Source organism: Lethenteron reissneri, chromosome 66 (genome assembly GCF_015708825.2).
Source record: "Lethenteron reissneri isolate LAM-NWPU_2019-01 chromosome 66, ASM1570882v1, whole genome shotgun sequence".
Taxonomy (NCBI): domain Eukaryota; kingdom Metazoa; phylum Chordata; class Hyperoartia; order Petromyzontiformes; family Petromyzontidae; genus Lethenteron; species Lethenteron reissneri.
The window spans coordinates 4,546,924-4,572,221 of NC_083844.1; the positions used below are offsets into that span (position 1 = coordinate 4,546,924).

General features: G+C 47.0%; 1 protein-coding gene and 1 long non-coding RNA gene across 2 annotated transcripts in view; both read left to right on the forward strand.

The window, feature by feature from the left end:
- On the forward strand, positions 1 to 7,081 carry LOC133359870 (uncharacterized). The gene is made up of 4 exons (XR_009757191.1): positions 1 to 96; positions 3,767 to 3,876; positions 5,690 to 5,810; positions 7,043 to 7,081. It is a non-coding gene; the product is annotated as an uncharacterized LOC133359870 (long non-coding RNA).
- LOC133359832 (receptor-type tyrosine-protein phosphatase beta-like) overlaps positions 1 to 25,298 on the forward strand; it is a 425,084-nt gene that overhangs the window by 296,500 nt on the left and 103,286 nt on the right. The gene's annotated exons all lie outside the window — the stretch shown is intronic.

Below are 25,298 nucleotides of genomic sequence, written 5' to 3' on the forward strand. Positions count from 1 at the left end.
CTCCAACCTCAACTCCATCGTCAGTGTCCAAATTGGCACTGGCAGAACGAGTGGAAGCTTCCCCAATGGCCCCTTAAAGCAAAACACTGCCTACAGGTATGTTCCCTGCCCGCGTGCATTTTTCCGTGAGCTTATTTCAACGAATTAAAACCCCATAAATGTTTACGCGATGTTTTTGAAAGAAAGGTGGCATCACGTGCTCACAATGGCAGGAGTGTTGACAAGACCTACGTAGAACACATTTGTAAATTGGAGACGTTAAACCGATGCAGTTTCTCTCGATCTGACAGCTGCCTATCAGAATCAGAAAGGGTTTTAGTCGCAATGAAAGTTCGCACAGACAAGGAATTTACTTTGGCAGGAAGGTGCATGCATTCAACATATAGGAATCCTAAATCTTAAATAAGTGGTGTACAAGTCTAACTATACTAAAGGTACAAAGTCTAACTAATACTAAGGAGCTAAAGTATGTAAAAATATGAATAAAATAAAATACAAAATATACAATAGCTATAATATGCAATATAAAATTACAAAAATGCAATAGGGTAACAGTGCAACTATTGCAAGGTGTCATTGTGTAGATATAGTGTTAAAGTCATTTTGAGCATTGGCCTTGTTGAAGAGGCCAGCAACAGATGGGAAGAAACTGTTTTTGTGACGTGAGGTTTTGGTCCTAATGGACCGCAGCCTTCCGCCGGAGGGGAGTAGCTGGAACAGAGAGTGTCCAGAGTGGGAGGAATCGGCCACAATCTTCCTCGCTCGCCTCAGGGGTCCTCGAGGTGTACAGGTCCTCGAGGGTAGGCAGATTGCAGCCAATCGCCTTCTCAGTAGTGCGGATGATATGCTGCAGTCTGCTCTTGTCCTTGGCAGTGGTAGCAGCGTACCAGATGGTGATGGAGGAGGTGAGGATGGACTCAATAATGGCTGTGTAGAAGTGCACCATCATTGTCTTTGGCGGGACGAATTTATTCAGCTGCCGTAGGAAGTACATCCTCTGTTGTGCTCTCTTTATGAGGGAGCTGATGTTCAGTTCCCACTTGAGATCCTGGGAGAGGATAGTGCCCAGGAAACGGAAGGACTCCACAGTGTTGACTGGGGAGTCGCACAGGGTGATGGGAGTTGGGCTGTATTCTTCCTGAAGTCCACAACCATCTCCACTGTCTTAAGAGCATTAAGCTCTAAGTTGTTCTGGCTACACCAGGTCACCAGGTTGTCAGCATCCCACCTATAGTCAGACTCATCCCCACCAGAGATGAGCCCAATGAGGGTGGTGTCGTCCGCAAACGTCAAGAGTTTGATGGACAGATGACTGGAAGTGCAGCTGTTGGTGTACAGGGAAAATAGCAAAGGGGAAAGGACGCAGCCCTGAGGAGATCGGGTGCTGATGGACCGGGAGTCAGAGACTTCTGTCCCTAGCCTAACGCATTGCTTCCTGTCAGACAGGAAGTCTGAGATCCACCTGCAGGTGGAGTCGGGCACGTTTAGCTGGGAGAGCTTGTCCTGACGCAGGGAAGGGATGATGGTATTGAAAGCAAAGCTGAAGTCCACAAACAGTATCCTGGCGTAGGTTGCTGGGGAGTCCAGGTGCTGTAGGGTGAAGTGGAGGGCCATGTTAACTGCGTCGTCCACAGATTTGTTGGCTCTGTAGGCAAACTGCAGGGGGTCCAGGAGAGGGTCTGTGATGGCTTTGAGATGTGCCAGCACCAGGCACTCAAAAAACTTCATTACCACAGAGGTTAGGGCGACAGGTCTGTAATCTTTAAGTCCTGTTAGCCTTGGCTTTTTGGGCACAGGGATGATAGTGGAGGACTTGAGACAGGCTGATACATGGCATGTGTCCAGTGAGGTGTTGAAGATGTTGGTGAACACCGGAGACAGCTGGTCAGCGCAGTGCTTGAGGGTCGCTGGAGAGACAGAGTCTGGCCCGGCTGCTTTGCGGGGGTTCTGCCTCTTGAAAAGTCTGTTAACCTTTCCCTCCTGAATTGAGAGAGTCATTTCTGTAGTGGGGGGGGGGGGGGGGGGGGGAGGCCTCTAGGGTGGGAAGGGGTAGTTCAGGACAGTCCAAATGTTTTTCAAATCTAGAGTATAACTCGTTCAGGTCGTTGGCTAGGCGGGAGTCGTGAGTGGTGTGGGGGGCTCTGGGCTTGTAGTTGGTGATCTGCCTGAGCCCTCTCCAGACAGAAGCAGAGTCGTTAGCAGAGAACTGATGTTTTAGTCTTTTTGAATACAGTCGTTTAGCCTCTCTCACCGCCTTGCTAAACCTGTTCTTCGACTCTTTGAATCTGTCTCTATCCCCACTCCTAAACGCTTCCTCCTTCTCCAACCTCAACCTTCTGAGATTTACTGAAAACCAGGGTTTGTTGTTGTTAAAGTACACCCTGGTGCGTGTTGGAATACAGCAGTCCTCACAGAAGCTGATGTACGACGTCACAGCCTCTGTGAGTTCATCCAGGCTATTGGTAGCAGTCGTGAACATATCCCAGTCAGTACAATCCAAGCCCACCCGCAGATTCTCCGTAGCCTCACTGGTCAACTGTTTAGATGTCCTCACAGCAGGTTTACAGAGCTTTAGTTTCTGCCTGTATGCAGGAATCAGGTGGACCATGGCATGGTCAGAGTGTCCCAGTGCTGCTCGGGGGACGGCGTGGTAGGCTCTACTGACTGTAGTGTAGCAGTGATCCAGAGTGTTCCCTTCTCTGGTAGGGTATTTCATGAATTGTCTGTATTTGGGGAGTTCATGGCTGAGATTACCTTTGTTAAAATCGCCGAGTACGATAACCAGGGAATCCGGATTTTCTAGCTCCACACTCAGAATCTGGTCGGCGAGCATGCGTTGGGCCTCTTTAACATGAGGACCCGGCGGCAAATAAACTCCGACCAAAAGAGCGACGCGAACTCGCGAGGCAAGTAAAAAGGTTTACAGTTTATAAAAATGATTCCAGGTCGGGAGAACAATGTTGCAGAATCACTGTTACATCGACACACAAGCCACTGTTAGTGTAAAAACAAATACCACCGCCCCTTGTCTTGCCGAAGAGTGCTATGTCCCGATCCGATCTTACGAGTTGGAAGTCTGCCAGTTGTAACGCAGTATCCGGGATCAAATCACACAGCCATGTCTCCGTGAAGCACAAGACAGAAGATGCAAGAAAGTCTCTGTTTTTCACCATCAGTAGCTGAAGTTCATCCATTTTGTTGCACAGTGAACGTACGTTTGAGAGGAAAAAGCTTGGAAGCACTGTTCGGATCCCGCGTCTGCGTAGCCGTACTAGAGCCCCCGACCATTTACCCCTTCGGCGGCGTTTCGCTGCTTGAACAAAGCCTAGCGCGGCTTTGACTAGAATGCCCACTAATTCTGCCGCTGGAAGCAGAAAAGTGGGAAATAAATCCACAGGAGTTGTTTCCCTGATGTTTAAAAGTTCGTCTCTTGTTAGAGAACTCCGAAAAATTTGGCAGAACACTGAATAAACAGACAAAACAAGACAAAATAGGTAGCACCAACTTGCCGAGGCTGCCATCAATGGCGCCATCTTGCTCTTTGAGAGTATTTGCTACACTGCTCTGCTGCTAAAGAGTGCATCTAGCCTGGTTACAAGTGCCATGTTTTAAAGTTGCAATGACAAGCCTTATAATAGGCCAATGGGGAAGATATGACCTCTTGTATACACCACCCATGGATCCATATTTCCTCACCCATCAGTTGTGTAAACTCCTGCCCCCATTCTCGTGTTGTTCTTCCACCTTGTCCATTTCCACCATTCAGGATCAGTTTCCGCGTCTACACGTACATTCCAAACGCACGCTCCGTCAGCGCTGGAGGGGTAGCCATCTACACGGACACACGTTTCTCTCTACCACTCATGACATTATCCAGTAAGTATTCCGATTTACTGCCATTCAGCATAAGAGCATATCCAGCTCGTGCACATGTGTATGTATGTTGAACTTATTTCGCACCATACATAGCCAACTGTGATAATTGGAAGTGTGGGAAAGGACAATAAACTAAAGAGAAAAATCAGTTACAAATAAATTAGTTTCCAATTAATGATTTAAAAGTGCATAGGTCCTATGGCGTTCCGGATGGCCGCAGAAGCACAATGGAAGCACCGCGTGATGCCCTGACCATCTTTGTTAGACATTTAGCCAAAAGCCGCTGCTGCTGCTGTGAGGATGACCGGAATTTGTGTGATGATGCTTTATGCTTCTTGATGAGATCTGCGAGGTATCTAGGTTAATTTGTGGCAAGCGCTTTGTGTGAAATCTAGACGAGAAGTCAATGGTCCTAGGCAAACTGGGACTCGGTTCAGACCGTCTTACATCTCCACTGTTAACCAGTCACAATTGCAAAGTCTCCAGAAAACCAAACGACATTGGATCAAGCTTGATATGCTCATGGTTGAAGGGCTCCCTATGCTGTCTTGACCTCGTTTCACCACACGTGGGAGTTGCGTGGCCACGTTTCACCCCACTGGTCGGTGCACGTTGGTTCATGACGGTAGAGGCCAGGACGGGTTCAGACATCAGTCACCCCTGAAATGAATTGTGACTGGGAATTTAACTCGGGAAACCAGGTTCATTGAGCACTGCATTCATCAGTATGAACAGCAAAAGTGTGCACAAAATTTTGACCATCTACAATACGCATTTTAAATTTAATTGTTTTCTCGAAGCTCTGTTATTTATTGTTTGGGCTGGCACGGTTCCAGTTCCAGAAAGGCCATTGCCGCTATTCTGAAGCGTTTTGCAAAACTGAGAAACCTGAGCAGTGGGCAGGTAGAAGCTTATTTTGTCTTAACGTAATTTATATAGCGCTGTATGGAGAATTAGGAATTTGAATGTAATGGTGGAGATAAGGTGAATAAAAAAAGACGAGACGAAGCTATGAGCAAATCTGTGATGATTTCCTCAATTACGTTAAGGCAAAATTGATGTCGGCGAATGATGATGAATGAATGTTTTGCATGAATGAGGGAATGAGCGGGGAGCCTTGTCATGAGAATATAAAGAGGAAGCAGGAATGGTGGTGGTTATGAGGGGAAGATTAAGGAGTCGTGCGGTGAGCTATGGAACAATACGTGAGTTTTTGAGGAGAAGAAACGAGCGAGCGAAGATAATTGCTTAATGTTGAGGGGGGAGTTTGTTCCAGTGAAGGGGGGGGGGGGGAGAAGAAGAGAGTAGGTGGGTGAGTCAGGACCAGGTAGAGTAGGTGGGTGAGTCAGGACCAGGTAGAGTAGGTGGGTGAGTCAGGACCAGGTAGAGAAGCTGGGTGAGTCAGGACCAGGTAGAGAAGCTGGGTGAGTCAGGATCAGGGATCGGGTCTATGCCGACGAGAGCGTTAGATCACATACATATAAATGTGTGTAGTTAAACCCGCCAAAACCCGACATACAATTCGTAAAGTTTGTCAATTATGACTGTTGCCTGATGAGGCTGGTTGGAATGTAGTGCTTGAATTGTAAATGTTATGGGTTTACTCTGCAACACATAACCGGTTAGTGCTGAACTAGTAACTAATTGGCACATTTGTTTACGTGCTTGGCTGTGTTGGGTGGTGTTGCGTTTAACAACGCATTTATATTTACGCGATATAACCCAAAAAAACCCTCTTATGGAGAAATATGTAAAGCCTATTGGTGTTGACACATCACTGATGTCGCCCTTCTCTCCTTTCCCCTCCTATCAGGCTCGGGAAGCATCATTGGCCCTGTGGTGGGAGCTGTGGTGGGAGGTGTGTTGGGAGGTGTGCTGGGAGCGTTTGTGATCATTGTTGGAGGGGTCTTACTCTACATACGCCGGAAGCAGCTGTACGTTCTGAGCACACACACACACAGCACAGCTGCCAAACCTCACATTCACCGCGATATCAACTTTGGTCACAGGTGTACATGAACAACCCTTCGTTTATTCACTTTTGGATAAAGGCCTGTCCATACTACGCGGGTTGTGCAGTTATTTGCCAATCCTCGAGACCCTGGTGAGTATATCTTAACTCATGCAGCCTCTTTGTAAAAACACAACAACTCTGCTTTCCTCAAGAAAGTGACTTCTAAAGTTCTGGTGATGCTGTGTCTTTTGATAGTGTTATGATGTTTCGTCACAAGACAAATTATCCATACGAATTTTTCGCAGAGTAGTGCATCACCCTGTGTTAGAAAACGGTCTTGGGGAAGCGGATATCGCACAACTACATGCAAAATTCCTCAAAGTTAAGTGAGTCACTTAACTTCAGTCATCTTTGCAGTGGCTTTTGGCTCAACCATTGAACAGAGATGATCACTGTATTGCACGCTATTGCATGCGCTGCTGTGTCCATCTGGAACGTCGTTCCGATATTCGGAAGCTACTGGAACTATGTACTTTTAAATAATCTTGTTTGACAAACTAATTTCTTTGAACTGCTTTGTGTTTAGTTTGTTGTTCTTCCCCCGCACCGCTAATTAGCACGGTTATCTACGTATGGTGCGAAGTAATTTCAACATACATCTAGACATACAACAGGGGGCAGCATATTCCAACTCACCCTTCAACGGAAAGTATAATATTCATCACATTGCATTCAAACCAATTATTTTAATTGTATGTTTGTGATACTGCATTGCGAGTATTTCATAGGCATAGATAAACAAAAAACATGTATAAATAACACTGCTCTAAAGGAAAAAATAGATAACGTTTGGGCAATGGCCCTTCACCTACGTATTATAAAGAACATCATTGACCAAAATATCATCTAGGATATTTTACGTGTATATTGTTTTTCTTTGAGGACAGATTTTGACTGTTGAGTTATTATCAGAGCTGGAATTTTTTCAAATTAAGTGCAGAAGCAAATTCATGACTTGGGTTTCTGTGCAGTCATTGTTGACTGGGTTGAGCCCAGTTTTAAACACAGGCATCTGCCCAGATAAAAAACCCGGGCACTCCGTTAGGTCTTAGACCTATCGCTGCTTCTGTCATTCCATTCATCTGTGTGTCTGTCGACCTAGTAGTCTGCCTATTGGTTAAATATGTTCTCAACATGTGCCTCTTTCTACAGAAATTGTTTCAAGAAACCAGATTCCACACAGCAAATTGGGCAAGTATTCATTCCTCTAATCTGCTTGTCTCATACATTAAAATAGCTGTCCCTCACCATGTCTCATAGTTCTGGGGATGCATATCTCCTCTGAGTTCCAATGTCGAGGCATTGGATGATGAGTGACCAAGCGTCTTTCCCGAGAGCCTTCAGACTATGGGACTCTCTTCCACGAGATATCAGGATCTCTGTGGACATGGGGACGAGATGTTCACTACCTCTCCTGGTATACAGGAGGTCGTGGGTTCGATGCCGACCCTGACGCCTGTTGTATATTTGAAGTTTGTATGCTCTCCCCGTGGTCAAGTGGATTTATCTCTGAGTCCTCTGTTTTTTCCCTAGAACATTTGGAAGCATGCATTGGGAGTATTTGGCTGCTATACATTTCCACATGATAAGCTACTTTGTTGAGCTATCATTCGTGGGAAGGTTACTTCTAAAAAATCTATATTTCTCAGTGGGACTTAGCTGGTAAAATAAAAATCTATATAGTTTTTACACTTCCATTGATGCAATTATGAGTTTATTCAAAAAGTGGGTTAACATTTTTTTCATGAGTTTTTTCTGTGTCTTATGCCGCATTTGAGATGATCCGACATGTTTTGTAATAATAACAAAAGTGTGATACTGTACAAAACTAATTATGTTTGAGTCGTGGGCATATAAATAATAATTCAAATTAATAATGCGAATTCCATCCTCGGATCCCAATGCGTAACGCATGAAAAGCAGGAAACAGAAACATAACCAGGGAAACCAACCAAACTAAAGAGGGAAGGCCAGTTTAAAGAGATGGCTTTTCAAAGCAGACTTAAATATCCAAAATACAGGTTTTTTTTCGGTTAAATTGCGTACATATATAAATGTGTCGTTAAAACCACCACCACCACCACTCAACACAGCCAATTAGTAAGGTTCGTTACATAAACAGAACATGCCAATTCGTTACAACATTTACAATCTGAGTATGATGGTTCGCCAGTAATTACAACGAGCTTCATCAGGCGACATCCAGATTTGTGGAGAAATCCTGTTTCGTTCCATAAATAGAGGGGTAGATGTGATGACGTCACTTGTGAGTTCTTCTTGAGTGAAGTGGGGGAGGGGGGGTAATGAATGCAAAAAAATGACAATGGATATGCATTGCCAGTTGGGTTATTATATAATAATCAAAGTACATTATGCATGCACATTATTGTTCTTGTACTTACTGTCGATTGTGTGCACTAAAAGAGCAGTATCTGTTGTCTGTTCATTAATAATCCCCACTGAAGTATGGTGGCCTGCATAGGCATGCACTTAAACAATGTATTATTTGATAATTTTCTTCCAAACCGCACTAAGCCTGTAGCCATCTGTAAGGTTACAATTATTTAGATTTTTTTCAATTTCGATATATTCTCTAATTAGTCTTGGCCAGTAGTAACTAGTTTTTCACAAAAAATTCAACATTATCAAAATCAATTGAGTGTCCTTGTTGGCACGCATGTTCTACTCTTTCGTTCCGTAAATAGAGGGGTAGATGTGATAACATCACATGTGGAAAGTGGGGGGGGGGGGGGGGGGATATAAATAACAATGGGTATCCATTGCCAGTTGGGTTATTGATATGGTAATCAACGTACTTTATGTATGCACATTATGCAAGCCTGCCCAGTACATTGCTCGGAATCCCAACCAGTAAGGTGTTACAGCAGTCGAGTTGGAATAACACAAAAGCATGGACCTCTTCAGGTCAGCAGGTGACAGGAAGCAATACATTCTGGCAATATTTCTAGGTGGAAGGAGGAAATTTTAACCACCTTAGATATATGTGCTTCAAGGGACAATGCTTGGTCAAATTGAACACCAAGGTTTCTGACCTGTCATGTGGGACTGATCTCGTGACTAAACAACAAACAAAGATGCAGAATGACGCCGATGAATATGGCTTCGGTCTTGTCAGTATTTGGTAGCAAAAAGTTTGACGCAACCATGAATTCACTACTGTTAGTGATGCAGAGTCTGGTCATAATCGGATATAAATTTGAGTATCATCTGCATTGCAATGATAGGAAAAGGGAAGATGTTGGAGCAGAATACCCACTGATGCCATGTAGATGCAAAAAAGTGATGGGCCAAGCACAGATTTATGCAGAACACCACAGAGAACCGTTATAATTGGTGACTTGCAACCATACTTTGTGGGGAAATGCTAATGTTTATTTAAGTTAGAATGGAACCACAACAAAGCTATGCCAGAGATCCCCATTGAAACTTCGAGTTGCTCAAGGAAAACCCCAGGATCAATAAAGTTAAATGGTACGCTCAGATATAGCAAAATGAGGAGGCTGACAAAGCTGTTATCTGTTGACAAAAGTAAATAGTTGACCACCCTTAACAGAGTAGTCGCAGTGCTATGAGCTGGTCTGAACCCCGATTGAAAGTGGTCAAATATATCGTTTGAGGCCAGGTGCAGATGTAAACGAGTGACCACAGCTCGTTCCAGAATTTTAGACAAATGCAGAAGGTTTAATATTGGGCGAAATTTTTCCAGTAGCTCATGATCAAGACCCAGCATTTTTAAAAGTGGGGTGACCACAGCCATCTTAAAAATGTCAGGAACTGTGCCGGTTTTAAGGGAACTTCCACAGTTGAAATTGCGGGAAACTCAGTCAACAATGTCCCCTTCAACTGAGCTGGAGGTAAGTAGGAAAGAGAGGGAAGAGAGCGAAAGTAAGTATCATGAAAAAACCGTTGAATTTGGATGCAGAAATCAGCAGAGGAGTGGGAGATTGCATTTAGTTCCTGTTTCAAAAGTGTTTTGATACAGGAAAATAAGGTCTGAGGATTATTATCCCTATTTGCAATACAACCAGCAATGGAGGAGGATTTCGCCAAGGCAATGTTGTTATGGTAAGTAATAAACTGTTCTTTAAATATTTTATGAACAGTGAGGCTGGACTTCCTCCAAGCACGTTCTGCTTTACGGACAGAAGATAATTGTGCCCTCAATGTTGCAGTGTACCCTGGCAAAGGGCGATTATAAGATATCCAACAGGTTCTGAGGGGTGACATATGATCCAGGATATAGTTGAGGAGCTTCTTCACCGGAAAGCTCACTCTCATCAGCTAGTGGAGAACTCGATATGGCATCTGTGAGAGAGGACGTGGTGATAGATATTATTTTGCCAAATGAAATTCTATTTTTAATGGACGAACCAGGTGGGGTTAAAGATATATCAAAGAGGACCAAAGAGTGGTCTGACATTCCTAATTCCATCACAGTCAGTACATCCACCAGACTGTGTTGGCTTTTTGACATGCTGGATGAAAAAGAGTCAATGAAGGCCAAAAAGTCCCTGGCATGATGTCTGGATGGTGTATCAACATGAACATTTTTGTCACCAATTATGGGAATTTGTTCAGAATGAGCACACACGACTGAGAGGAACACAGAGAACTCTGAATGGAATCTGGAAATACATCTTGGAGGGCAATAAAGTAATATTAATAATTCTTAGGTGGGTACAAATTGGCCTCTGGTCTATTGCTAGGATGACTGGAACATTGGCAATGGGACAGGTTTTACAATTGCAGAATTTGCATTAAATAAAGCCAAGCCACCACCTCTACCTGATGACTGTGGTTTCTCACAAAAATAGAAACCAGATGGAGTTACCTCGTTCTGTGAAAAAAGTCAAGAGGCCTTTATCAGGCCTCAGTCAGACATAGGTAGTCAAGACAGTGGTCTGTCAAAAGTGTGTTTATTACAAACGCCTTACATGAGATATAACGTACATTAATTAATGCAGGCCCCAACGGGCAATGAATGGAAGACATACCAATGGAAATGGTAGGGCTATGACAAACAGATCCGATGTTGTGACCTGATTTGCGAGTGAACTGGTGATTTTTCTACGACCAGCCCGATTATGAACATAGGGTGATCGCCTGAGAATAACCAGGGAATGACTGTCAGGACAACTGAGCATAACGAGATCGAAAAACAGTGCAAACTCAATAATACATATCTAGGATACAGAGGCATAATATCAGACTGCTGTCATAATGTACATCAATCTACTAGCGATGTTTGTAAACAGATAAGGCAGAAATTAGCACAGCCAGTGTGAAATCCAGAAGATGAAGGGCCACAGCCATACAAATCAATATCGGAGTGGGTCATAAGCAGCAGAAAGTGGACAACCGACGCAGACCCAAAAAAAACACAAAACCACAGAGTTCTAGAATCTGAAGAAATTGCTATGGCTACCCAGTAAACAATCCAGATAGGACAATGGGTGGCAAAAATTGCAACCACTTGATGCAACACTTGTGACTTTGTTGATTGACAGAGCATGACAACCAAGCAGCTCTGAGCTGACCAGTCAATCACTATAGGGGGAGTCACTGGGGCCAATGGCACCCAATTCCGCATCCAGGCCTAGGCAGGCCATAGAATGATGGCTGCAGCAAGCAACACAGCTAAAGCAGGCAATGTTACAGCCATACAAAAACAGGGCCCTAGCTTAACCACTTGCAGGTTCCATCCCGATATGATCCCAGCAAACGCCAACACAGATGTAGCAGCTAAAGCAGCAGTCCATCAGCACGATAAGCAAACAGCCTGGAGGCCAAATACCGGGTGGAGACAGTACTGGTGGTGGAGGCAGCAGCTACAGACGTGCCAGAACTTTATCTTGCCTCAACGGTGCCAGATGGCTCAAACAAAGCCAGGCAGCCACATAATGATGGTCAGCCAACGTGGTGACCTGGCAGTCACCACAGCCAATCCAGAACCGAAGCCCAGGCTGGACAGGTGAGAGGAGGCAAAAGCAGTGTAGACCACAACAAGCCGCACCACGTCCTGGATGGTGTCAAATGGCAGCCACCGCCGGTAATGTAGCAGTAGGCACGCCAGCCGAATCGCTGACAGTAGATGCTAAGGGTCAATGTCAAAACAGGCCAGGCCAACGAGGCAGACAACCGCAGGGCCACCTCACTCGGAGATGCGCCGCTGTGGTTGCCTCCCAAAGTGATTGTCACAGCTGGGATGGCCACAGATGCACCGGCCACACCAGTGCCCGTGGAGAAACAGATGAAAAAGAACAGCTGCATCAACAGCCGCAACGACAGTCACATACACCACAACCAACCCAGAACCATAGCCCCAGTCGACAGCGGCAACAGCGCCCGGGACAGCGACAAGTCGGTAGAAAATAAAGAAGAACATTAAACCCTACACTCCCTGCGTGGTTCTGTGAATGTGTTATGAGATATGTGCATGTGTTGACATGTCATTTAGAGTCCATGTGATTGGTTTAATATGTAAGTAAGTGCGTGAGTGTTGTGTATGCAAAAACAAAATGCTAATGTATGTGTACCAGTGTAAAGGAGTGTGCTATAATCTTAATGTGTATAAGCACACGCTGATAGAATGCTCTCCAACAGCCTGTATAGGCTATATGGGGAAATCCAACGTGATTTGTAAGGAATGTACAAGTGTTCATGTGTAAATACAGTATATGTTAAGCCTGGTTGAATGTAAGGATACAGGTGTTAGTGGGTGTTTAATGCGTAAGCAATAGTTAATGCATATGCTTTCTAGTACAAAAGTGTTTTAATGCTTGAGTGCAGGTGACATTGATTGTGTGATATGAAAGTACATTGTGTTATAATGTGAAGTGTATTTAATGTATGTGTAGTAAGTATTCAGGAGGCTTGACGACGGGGTTGGAGGCACACTTATTTATTAACACCAACTTGTGCACAGTAACGGGTACACACAGTACTTAAAGGGGTATCGTCCCCTTCACTCGTCTAACAGGGAGACACAACATCTAACCCCGCTAACCTACGCCCGAGTCCTCCACTACGGAGCTAGGGGAGGCTACCTATCCCAGCCCTGGTCAAGCTGGGATCCCGGCACCCTGAGTCTCCAGACCGGCTCTTATAAGAACGTCAGTCTGGGCTCTCGGGGCCACGCCACCGGCTTGCCCTGGTCGGCCCTGACAAGGACAGCGAGCCAGGGGAGCTCCGGGGCCAATTCTAGCTGGTCTTCAGTCTTCGCTGGTTTAAGCTAATACTCGACCTCGAGCCCTCCGGCTCACCACCTTTTATAGTACTCGGCCCCCGGGAGGGGCCCGTGGGGGATGCAGGTGCGGACGTCGGTGTGAGCACCTCCTCTTTGTACGGCCCTAACCACGCCCCTTGTGTTTGTTAGCCATCCGTGCCCATACACAATTACACCTCTACATCACCCCCCCCCCTGTACAGCTCGCAGCCATCCCCGGCTGCAAAAAAAATAAGAATAAAGGTGCATCCCTCCCCAAAACCGTGTGTGCCTCGCATAATTTAAACAAGAACAATGACAACCATAACAACAACAACAACAGGAAACAGGAAGAAAAAAAAATAACCCGACGCACCCCCCCGAATAAATACCCCATTCCGCAAAACCAACATATATACACGCGCTCCGGACGCCTCCCCCCCACCGTCCGCAAGGGCCCCCCAACGGCCGACCTCACAAAAGTCTGCGCGTTTTGGCGCGCGTTCTCGCGGCGGGCCCGTCACAAGGGCCCGTCCCGGCACGCTCAGTGGTGGTTGTTGACGGTCCGGGTGCGAGAGAGTCTGGCTTCGCTGCCGAGTGACCCCCGACCCCCCCGGGAGGGGTTGGCGGTCGTGGACCCGTCACTCCTGTTGCACCTGGAGATGGAACAGTTGATGTCAGGTTAGGCGAAAGCAGCGACATCGGGGAGTCGGCGGACCCCTCACACGTTTGGCCATGCGTGTGTGTGTGCGAACCACGGGGCGGCGCAATGAACGGTTTCAACCTTGAGGGGTGCACGTACCACCGACGCCTCCCCCATTTGACGTGTACACATTGCGGCCGCAAGACCTGTACGACCTCCACGGGCCCCCGCCACGGCCGTACCAACTTTGACGAGGTCGCCAGCGGCACCTGGGGACAGTGCAACCATGCCCTGTCCCCTGGTTTCCATTTGAACACATGAACCCGCCCTAGCCTAAGCCTCTCGGTCGCCTTCTGGCGGAGTTCAGAATTTTGCACGGCCGCTTCCCGCGCCTCAGATAATTTGCCGATGTTAAATTTAACGTGTTCGGACAATGTAGACTTCGCCTGAGGCGCCGAGAGCTTCAGCTGGGTCGTCACAGGGGGGTTAGCCTCGCGGCCATACATTAAAAAGAAAGGGGAAAATCCGGTGGCCGCATGGGGAGCCATTCTGTAGGCTTGTAACACACCGGCAATGCGAAGGTCCCAATCTGTCTGGGATTCCGATACCTGCTGGGACAGCATGGACGTGATAGTCCGATGCAGCCGTTCCACCATCCCGTCAGTTTGTGGGTGATACGGGGAGGTCCGAATTTTCTCCGTACCCAAGAGGTCGCACACCTCGCGGAGGAGTTTCCCCGAAAAATTCTTACCCTGGTCAGTCAGCAGCCGTTCCGGAGCACCCTTGTCGAGGACATAGCCCTGGACAAAGGCCTCCGCAATGGCTGCTGCCGACTGGTTGGCCAGGGGCCATGCCATGGGCCATCTCGTGAAGTATTCGACCCTTGTCAATAAATACCTATTTCCCCTGGGTGTAGCGGGAAATGGCCCGAGAATATCCAGAGCAACGAGCTCGTTAACCCGGGAAACCTTTATGGACTGCAGCGGAGGGTTGGATACCCTCGCTGGTGGCTTCCGCTGCGCGCATTGCGTGCACGACCCCAGGAGATCCCCCACGTCCTTTGCCATGCCCGGCCAGAAGAAATCGAGCTGGAGCATGGCAAAGGTCTTGTGAACCCCCAAGTGCAGGAGCCGCTCATGCCCAGCCCATACCACCTTACCCCTCAATGCTGCAGGCACCACGAGCCGTTGGCGGCGGGATTTTCCGTCCCAGTGCATTAAAAGCCCCTGGAACAACCCCCACGAGTCAACGTTCGCCACCCCCTGACCAACCCCCCCGGTGCGACGGCGCAGAGCGAGGAGGGAGGTGTCCTCCATTTGGAGGCATCCCCACTCCGCAACCGACAACCCCAGCAACGAATCCCTCCCTTCTTGCTCAATAGGACCCGAAGCCGAAGGCGCATCGGCGGCGGCCACGAGGACCGAATCGGTGGTCACGTTCGGGGGCCTACAACGCCCCGAACCCAAGAGGCAAGCGCACTCCGAAGTGGGTGGCAACCACGACAGGGCGTCAGCGTTCGTGTGGCGGACGCCCTTACGATATGTGGTGACAAAGTCGTAGTCTTGGAGAATCTCCAACCATTGAGACAACTGCCCCGATGGTTGTTGAACCCGCAGGGCGTACTGCAGAGCCGCATGATCTGTACGGACGGTGAAACGTCGACCGTACAGATACGGGCGGTACTGCTGAACGAAATAAACAATTGCCAATAATTCCCGATGGGTAACGCAGTACCGTTGTTCCGCCGGAGACAGTTCCCGACTACCGTAAGCCACCACATGCTCTACGCCACCAATGAGCTGGGACTGCATGCCCCCAATGCCCGTGTTACTTGCGTCTGTATCGAGCAAAATGGGTTGTGAGAAATTGGGGTAATTCAACGGTGGAGCCCCCACCAGGGCATTCCGGAGGGCGCGAAAAGCAGCCTCCTCCTCCGGCCCCCAATGAAACCTGACTCCCTTGGACGTCAAGGCATGCAATGGTTTCGCGATCGTAGCGAAGTCAGCCACAAACCGTCGGTAGTACGACGCGAACCCAATGAAACTCCTGACCTCTCCCACCGAGGTGGGAGTTGGCCAGGAGCTGACGCATTCCATTTTGGCGGGATCAGTGGATATCCCCGAGCGTCCAACAATATGACCCAAATACCGCACTGATTCGCAGAGCAAATGGCACTTCTGCGGTTTAAATTTCAAATTGGCAGCCCGCATTTTGAGAAAAACAGCACGCAACCTCTGGAGGTGTTCCTCGAATGATTTGCTAAAGACGATGACATCGTCCAAGTAAATTAAACACGAATCCCATTGCAAGCCCGCCAAGACCAGTTCCATTAACCGCTGAAAAGTTGCTGGCGCAGAATGTAAGCCCATCGGCAAGCAGTTAAATTGGAAGAGGCCTTGCGGTGTATGGAAAGCAGTCTTAGGTTTGGATTCGTCATCCAGAGGAAGCTGCCAGAATCCAGAAAGTAAATCCAGGGTGGAAAAGAATCGCGCCCCCGCCAAGGCATCGAGCGACTCATCCATTCGAGGAAGCGGGTACGCATCTGCCACAGAAATTTTGTTCAATCGCCGAAAGTCGACACAAAACCGCAGTGAGCCGTCGTGTTTTTTCACCAAAATGATCGGCGCGCCCCACGGGCTGTTGGAAGGGGAAATGATATCGGCGGCTAGCATGTCATCAACGGCCAATTTGACATGATCCTTTTCGGCGGGACTCAGCCGAAAGGGATTTTGGCAGATTGGCGCGCTGTCACCCGCTGTCAATATGGTGTCGCAGCAATTTAGTACAACCAATATCAAATTTGTGTTGGCTAAAAACGTCGGCAAATTCTTTCAGGAGAACTCGCAGCTGCGCATGCTGCGAGTCGGACAGGTCCACTGATCCCGCGCAAAGCGCATCCAGCCATCCGTCATCACAGTCCGAATGCGGTCGCGACGGAGGATCGGTGGTTACCTGACCCACGAGTGGTTCCTCATAGGGTGCCGGCGTTGCGTGTGCAAGCACGGTCCCTTGAGGAACCACGGCCGTTCGCGATCCTACATTAAGGACTGCAATGAAGGGGTCCCCATCCCCTTTCACCATGGTCTGAGGGGCCATTGACCCCGGCCCGAGATGGTCCCAACAAGACCCCCCGATCCGCAACCCCCTCAGCAAACGGCCGACGCAACCTAAGAGGGACGAGCATCTGAGCCCCCTGGGGTACGCGCACAGTTTTTGCCACGAGCGCCTGCACGGTCGCAAACGCCCGACGCTCCGTGGCGGGGGAAGACAAAAACGTTACACGTCGGCCCGACGGGAGCTCGATGCACCCCTGGTCGATCAAGATACGAATGGGCATTTTGGCCAAGAAATCCGTCCCCAACAGGCACGGAACCGCCAGTGAGGAGGAAACCAAAACAGGGCCGGATAATTTAATGTCTCCAATGCAAATTTTGGCGCGGATTTGCCCAATGATGCCGAGTGAGCCCCTGTTAGCAGCATAGCATGGCACGTCAACGGGGAGCAAGGGACGACTTTGAACGGGAAGAATGTTATGAATCAAATCAGATATAATGGTCGCCGACGCTCCTGTGTCAATTAAAATCCACACCTCTACCCCATCAATATCGACCGACGATCCCGCCGACGCTACAACGACACGATGGGCGAGCTCCGACCACTGACCTGGTTGGAGCGCTCGCCGCATTTCAGAACAATCGGACGCAACGGGCGTCGATTTGCGAGCCCTGTTCGGTTGAGCGCATGAGTGTGTGTCGGATGTGTGCATGGGCCAAACGTGTGAGGTGCCACGACTCGCCGTATTTCTCTGCTGGAGCTTGGGTGGAGACGGCGCGGCGTCCTGACGAGGTGTCACCCCGCGCTGACGGGGAGCCCGGCATCCTGAAGCAACGTGGCCTTGAAGGCGTGTGAGCGCCCCAGATGGCCTGGGCTGCTCCTGGCGGCTCGGTCCGTTCCGAGCCTGTGGTGCCGCCGATCTCCATTCCCCCTGCCGCTCCACCCCGCAGACCTCCTCCGATGGGAGGGTGGTGGCCGCCATGGCATGGCCGGCCACCCCCTTGGCGGCCTTGCGACGCAGGGACCGCAAGCCCCCGTGGATGTGGCGCGCGACCAGCAAAGACGACATCTCTGCGTCGTCTTGAGCCAAGACGGCGACGTCCAGCTCGTCCGCGAGTAGCAGCAGCTTTTCAGCCACCATAGCGTCCACTCCCTCCTCGTCCATCCGCGGGAAAGCTGCCTTCGCCAGGGCCAGGAGAGCCGTCCGGAAGGCCAGAGGCGATTCCTTGGCGCCCCGATGACGATCGTGGAATAGCTGCCTGCAGTCCGAAGGCGGGCCGTAGACAGCTGACAGCAGCTGCAGCGCCAAGTGCAGCGTAGTGCTTCGGCGTCCGTCCAGTTCGCCATCTCCTGATGAGCAATGAACCGTCTTTTGAAGCCGCCCCAGTCCCCGTCCGCACCCACGAATTCTTTGAGAGGCGGCAGTCGCTGCTGTAACGCAACGTCTGTGGCTGCGGATCGCGCTCCGTCGTTCCCAGCAGACGTTACAGTGTGGGCGGGCTGCGAGCATGGCATCGCCGGTCGCTCCGTTGTTGACGCACTGGCCGGTGTTGATGATGTCACGGCTTGTGCTTGGCCCTCAGCAGTCAACTGACGCGGGCCGGCCCCGCCCTCTGCTCGCACTGTAGTGATGGCGGGAAATTTAACCGCGAGCCGCGTCGGGGTGGCGGGAAATGTCGCCGCGCGTCGGCTTCCGTCGTCGTCCCGCGCAGCCCCTCCAGCCCCCAGCCGCGTGATCTCCTCCAACGTGGCGGCCGCAGCGTAGAGCAGCTCCGCCAGGCGGGAGTGAGCCAGCCGAAGTCCCTCGGCCGATGCATCCCCCCCTTCCTGTCGTAGCAGCGCGGGTGTACTCGGCCCCGGCTGCTCCGATCCGACCTCGGCCATCTCTGGTGGCGATTCGGCCGAGGTGTCCTCCATCTCCGACTCCCTGGTACGTGTCGTCCCTCGTGTGTCCATCGTTGAACGTTCACTTCTGACCCCAGATGTAGTAAGTATTCAGGAGGCTTGACGACGGGATCGGAGGCACACTTATTTATTAACACCAACTTGTGCACAGTAACGGGTACACACAGTACTTAAAGGGGTATCGTCCCCTTCACTCGTCTAACAGGGATACACAACATCTAACCCCACTAACCTACGCCCGAGTCCTCCACTACGGAGCTAGGGGAGGCTACCTATCCCAGCCCTGGTCAAGCTGGGATCCCGGCACCCTGAGTCTCCAGACGGGCTCTTATAAGAACGTCAGTCTGGGCTCTCGGGGCCACGCCACCGGCTTGCCTTGGTCGGCCCTGACAAGGACAGCGAGCCAGGGGAGCTCCGGGGCCTATTCTAGCTGGTCTTCAGTCTTTGCTGGTTTAAGCTAATACTCGACCTCGAGCCCTCCGGCTCACCACCTTTTATAGTACTCGGCCCCCGGGAGGGGCCCGTGGGGGATGCAGGTGCGGACGTCGGTGTGAGCACCTCCTCTGTGTACGGCCCTAACCACGCCCCTTGTGTTTGTTAGCCGTCCGTGCCCATACACAATTACACCTCTACATATGCTTGAAACTACAGTCCATATCTGAAGGTGAGTATATTCATGTGTGATGTTAGTGTAATGTATGGATATCTGTATGGCTCGTGACAAGAATAGGCTGCATGTGCCGTTACTAACAGGAAGGCCACGCAGCTGAATGGTGATTAAACATAAAAAATGCAACCTAATAAGAATAACTGTTTACTTAAGAACCAAAGGGAACCAAAGAGTAAAGAAAATAAAGATGAAAGAAAGACACCGTGGAAGCGGGAGTGGCAGCAAGCACCGACCTTCCCCACTTCCTACAAAATATTAAAAATCCTCAGCATGGTTTGGTGTCACTTTGCCAACTTGCAGTGGCCCGCAGTCATTAATTACAGAGGAGGGTGAAGTTATTAATATCGTTTGCATTGTTGTTCGCATTGTTAAATTATTTTAGCATGAGAGGTGGAATAATTTACGTGGTGGTGTCTTAAGACGTGAAGGCGCTGGCTCACCCAAGGCATATGGATGCTGCTGGATGCTTCTAGATGTCACCCACGCACCTCAGTCTTTGTTCAGTCTGCGTACCCATCTCAAGTGTTATCGCGGACTGTGCTTTACCCATATATTATTTATCATAACGCGATTTTTCCATAACACGGTGTTCATCATGAACACAACTACCGTGTTTATAGAACATACCGCGTGTATGTTTAACTTATTTCACACCGTACGTAGCCAACCGTGCTCATCGGAAGTGTGGGATGCAAATAAAGGACTGTGCTTGAGATATTGAGCATTGGTTGTGTCTTAGAGTGGTTGTAGTCAAGGCTGAAAATTAGTAAGAAGTTAGTGGGAGGACTCGTACATTAATCCCCCGACCCCACAAGATCTGAGGACGAGGTGCGGGGGTAGGACAACAAACTAACACAAACAGCAGTTCTAATAGACAATCGCGTGTCAATGTAGATCATTTAAAAGTTCAGAGCTCCAGTGGCTTCCAAAACAATGTGATTTTTTAGATAGCAATTTTGGAAACACTAAAATGGTCTAGAAAACTTTAATTCTGCAAGTCACAGTTGGAGGCCAGGAGTTTCCATTGATATAAACTGTCTTAGTTGACACCTCTCGACAAAAGAAGAACAAGGTGCAATGTTTTTATGAAGTGAATAATGAAGTACTGTGATTATATTCCTAAGGTAAAAAAACTCAAACATTTAAACTCAACGGGCATGGAGTGACAAGTGCAATGGTTAGTGCGGTTGTGCTTTGAGGCCGGTAGCATCAGTTTTAGCTACCTTTCTGATAACAATACTTTTTGCAGATTGCCTGCATGTGGTAATCAAAAAATGATCACCGATCCATTTTTATGCCATGTTCTTCTTAAAGCGAAAGAAAATGGGGCGAGCTTCCGGCTGTACCAGGTGGCATGAAAAAGGATGTTTGTGATGCAAGTCACAGGGTCGAAAATGAATACATGTCTGCTGATGACTGCATTTATGAAGATCTGGACAATAGGTACGTGGACAAACAACAATTGCATCAATTGACATAATTTGCGAGTAGTATAGTTAATCAAATTTTACACGAGTGACAATCATGCTCATCATGGGTGTAACCATCTAGTTCATGCAATGCATAATTGTATGGGTATGTGTATAATAAGAATCATTTACAGTTTTCAAAATGAATAGAAAAAAATACAAATTTCTTGACGCTACAATCAAAATGTGACCTGATGTTAATCGTATCACATTCTGATTCAGGCTTAGTCGATTGAAACATCTAAATCGAATTCAACTCGATTTGGTTGCAGGCCTTTTATATCTCACTCTTCCAAAATGCACAAAAAAACACGTGAAAAATACGTCACTATTGAATTTAATACTCTGTTTTTTTCTGTAACAGACCATGCTTTTCAAAACAGTATGTCTCAGCAGCAGACTATGCTTTCCCATCTGATTGCGCCCAAAACGTCGTGATTAATTTTATTTTATACCTACGTGACTTTTTCGAAAGAACCAATGAGTATGGATTCCTGCAGTCACGAAAGCTTCAAATCCTTATTGAAGTTAAATCACTTTCAAAACGCAAAGACGTAGAACTATTTAAACAAAGTGAAAAAGTATGTTTACATGCCCTAATGTTTAGGGGCCCAAAAGAGCATGAGTTTGAGAAGCACTGATCAGTTTTACAAAGTAATTTTAATTCTTACTTTTTAGTAGTATATATGTTGTCTTTTAAATGTAATTATTAAATGTGCTATTGTTTGTAATGTTAAGTTCGTAACAGTCCGCGCTGCTCTCCAGTTTCCTAGATGAAAAGTGGGTTAAGTTTTGCTGGCTCAACAAACGCATCTACAATTGAGCGTTTTGCTTCATATTTGATAGTCTAACGTTATATTTAAGCATATCCTGCATTATGATTTACCAGCAGAATCTCGGCCACGGTTTAAAATTCCCATACAATTTTTCTGAATAGCAGTTAGCAGCGTTGGTTCGACTATATTTGTATCGGATTTCATCATCTCTGTTGCCTTTCTCAAGACAACAAATTCATTTACATCAGGTCACTGCCTCGGACAAAATCACAGAAAATTGTTAAAATAACTTTCATTAAAAATAAAATTTCTGATGGTTTCGATTTTTAATGCACGTTATTATTATTCGCTATTATCATAGTTCTTAATTTTATTGGAATTTCGGGAGCAGTCATTGATATTATTATCAGCTTTCTATTTCGCTTAGATTGTATCTATACTCGTGAGTGGCACATAACAAGAGGTTATTATTACGTTACATGTGGATTGGTTCATCGTGCTCAAACGTTTTATTTTCATCTTATTTAAGTGAACACCAAGAGAACCACCACTCAGGTGCACTGTCGAAGACGGGAAAAGATGATGCCAAGACCGTGGGCAGTTCCGATCCCACCTATATCGCCCCCGACAATGTATACGTCAATGTGAAATAGCCATTCAAGTCACTCACCACCTCCTTCTGTTCGATATAAAAAAGAAACAGATCCTCTACATAGTTTAAAGACATGAATAAGACCTTTCCTGTGCTGGGTTCATGCCAAGGTAATTTTTTCCTCGTTCTCAAGGTTAATTCATTCGTACCAGGTACACATTTATCAGGTGTGATATTGTCATAATGCTCCCCAGCGGGCAGGCATTGCACTTCGAGAACAAAAATTGCTCTTGCAAACACTGCTCTGCCGTTTTGCAGCTGCGCCTATAGATCTGTAAGTGTATGGAGTATCTGTACTGGTCTAAGGGTACCGATGCAAGTTTAATGGTCTCAGTGGAAATCTATAAGTGTCTTCTTCGAATGGCTGATGTAGGTGTAGAGTAACAACTCTAATTTTACGTTGAGGTGGTTGAGCCAGATAATTGTGTCAGATGTAGTGGATTGTACTGCTCTGATGATGCTCCCCCATTCGTATTTGTGAATTGGGCATTTAAGAGTCATTCCTTCTGTGGCCTACTCTGGGTGATCCCAGGCACACACTACCGGAGAGATTTATTTTCAATTGTGCTTTAAGTAACCACTTCTGCCATTGTTTGCGTGGATTCGATTTGGGTTTGTGCCCATAATCTTCGTGGAAGATCAAAGCCATGGATCGTCTGCCTCGGGTCTTGAATCTGGGTAAAGGTAGAGACAGGTGGCCTGGACAAAAACAAATCCATGGATAATGCCAAATATAACACATCGGGCGATGAAATATATGTATTACTTACCTACATAGTCTATACGGGGGTGAATCTATAGAGTGTGTTAATCTGTTATTATTCTTTGAAAGATTATCGGTTTCATGTCAGACTCATTTGTCGCCACATGGTGACGACCGAGTCATGGACATGCAGGATGGGAGGATCAGTAATAATTAAACTTGCAAGTATCGATCATTTTTCACAATCACGAGAAATGCTAAACCCAAATCTTCTGCAAATTTCGCGTTAAAACTCATACATATTATCCATTGGATGTGTAATGGTACTCTTGTAACATCAATGGCGCGCCACGGTTGGGAGATGTTAAATACCTTACCGGGTATACAGGAGGTCGTGAGATCGATCCCGACCCTTGCGTGTTTTTTCCGTGGTTACATGGATTTTTTTCCGGGTCCTCCGATTTTGCCCTCCACATTTAGAATCGACATCACACATTTAGAGTATTTGTCTGCTACAAATGTCCACGTGATAAGCCATTACGTTGAGCTATCATTTGTGATAACCAGATCGCTTCTTAAAAATATATATTTCGCTCAGTGGGCCTTGTCTGGCAAAATAAAATAGTTTAGTTTAAGGATCACCATGTATTTTACTTGTATTTACCATGCAATTAATATGTATCGATATAATACAGCTGGTTCAAAATTAACCTGTAGGTTTAGTTCTATAAAATGTTAAATAAAGGGAAGTAAATGAAACACCTTAATTTTATAGGCATGAATTTGTCCCATTAAAATTGTGACTTAATGTCTGAATTTTATACTTCTTTATGACGGGTATTTGGCTATAATCAGGATCATCTGCTTTCATGTCCTCAAACTGTATTGACATCCGCATCAATTTCCTTTTTGTGAGTTCCAGCTACGAGCAAATTGTTGTTAATCAGAAAATTCACTCTACGAGTCCGTTATAAACAGTACATGAGACGTAGTTTGATTTAATCTTATAAATACAGGAAACCTCCTCTACACATTTTTTTAAATACAAAAAAAATCGTTAAAAGAATATGTAAACACTCGACAATGTTAATAATATTTTACATTTGCAATACTTCCTGTTTAATGCTTGGGTTGATGTGGGTAACATGAGAGGAAAGGAGGGAGTGTCGTATTACATAATCGGAAACTCAATACTACAGGAGGAATCCGATAATATATAAGGCACTTTTCTCAGACGTCCAATAGGGGGCGGGTAAGAACGTTACAAGCAATGCAAAAAACACAATAGGAGTGGAAAGTATAGGACAGATAAACAGAACTGTAAACCAAACTCCAATTGTTCCATATACGAGCTTGCAGATTTCCATTCTATTCAAGACAGTAATCCCCCCCCCCCCCCCACAATGGGCAAAGGATTTTTTGTGTAAGCAGACGGGTTCTCATCAGGCGATGTCATTTGACGCACGAGTTTCCACATGGTGCAACTCATTGCTCGAATGTTTCAAATCAGTCATCTGTTATTATTTTACGACTACTTCCATTGAATAAACAGTGCTCGTTATTCTTGAACCAACTTCAAATAAAGCGTATAACCTACGCAAAACTATTGTAAGAAACTTGTGTTTTTTTAATATAGTCAAAAAGCACTTGCTCATACAAAACACAACGATACATCAAACACGTGCACATATACACACGGTGCAATATGAACGTGGTGGGTTGAGGTATATGATGAAGACTATAATAGGCGTTACCCTTTCTGGCATTTTAACGGGTGTGAAAATGTTCAAACACCAAATAGACACCTGTTGTAAGGCATCAAGTCGTGCATTACCCACACATACTTGTGGCAAAGCATACAAACATTCTCTGATAATAACATATGCTTTATGTTTGAAACGGCGAGGGAAGGCAAGAGGGGGAGAGAGGACGGAGCTTAACCGAAGTGGGGACAAGTTGTTCTCGGGCCAATGGGTAGCGCAGTGAATGAGAGTCCCAGAGCGGCCAGGAGTACCTTGGAGACCTCCCTGGAAATACTCTTGAACTTGGCAGCTGTGAGTGAACATTTCTAGAGCGCTACTGCTCACTTTTGGCTGATAAAAAGACTACAAGGCTTTAGCCACACTCGAGTGCTGCACTTATTTCAGCCACTTGAGCAGTAGCGGGCCGTGTATTTTACACCTAGGCCTTCAGTGGTATCCTCCTGCAATTAAACCACCTTCGAACAAGCTCACCATGACACTAGGGCTATAGGCAATCGTCATTCGACGTAACCACCCCATATTCGCAGTGACAGTAACATTTATCGAGT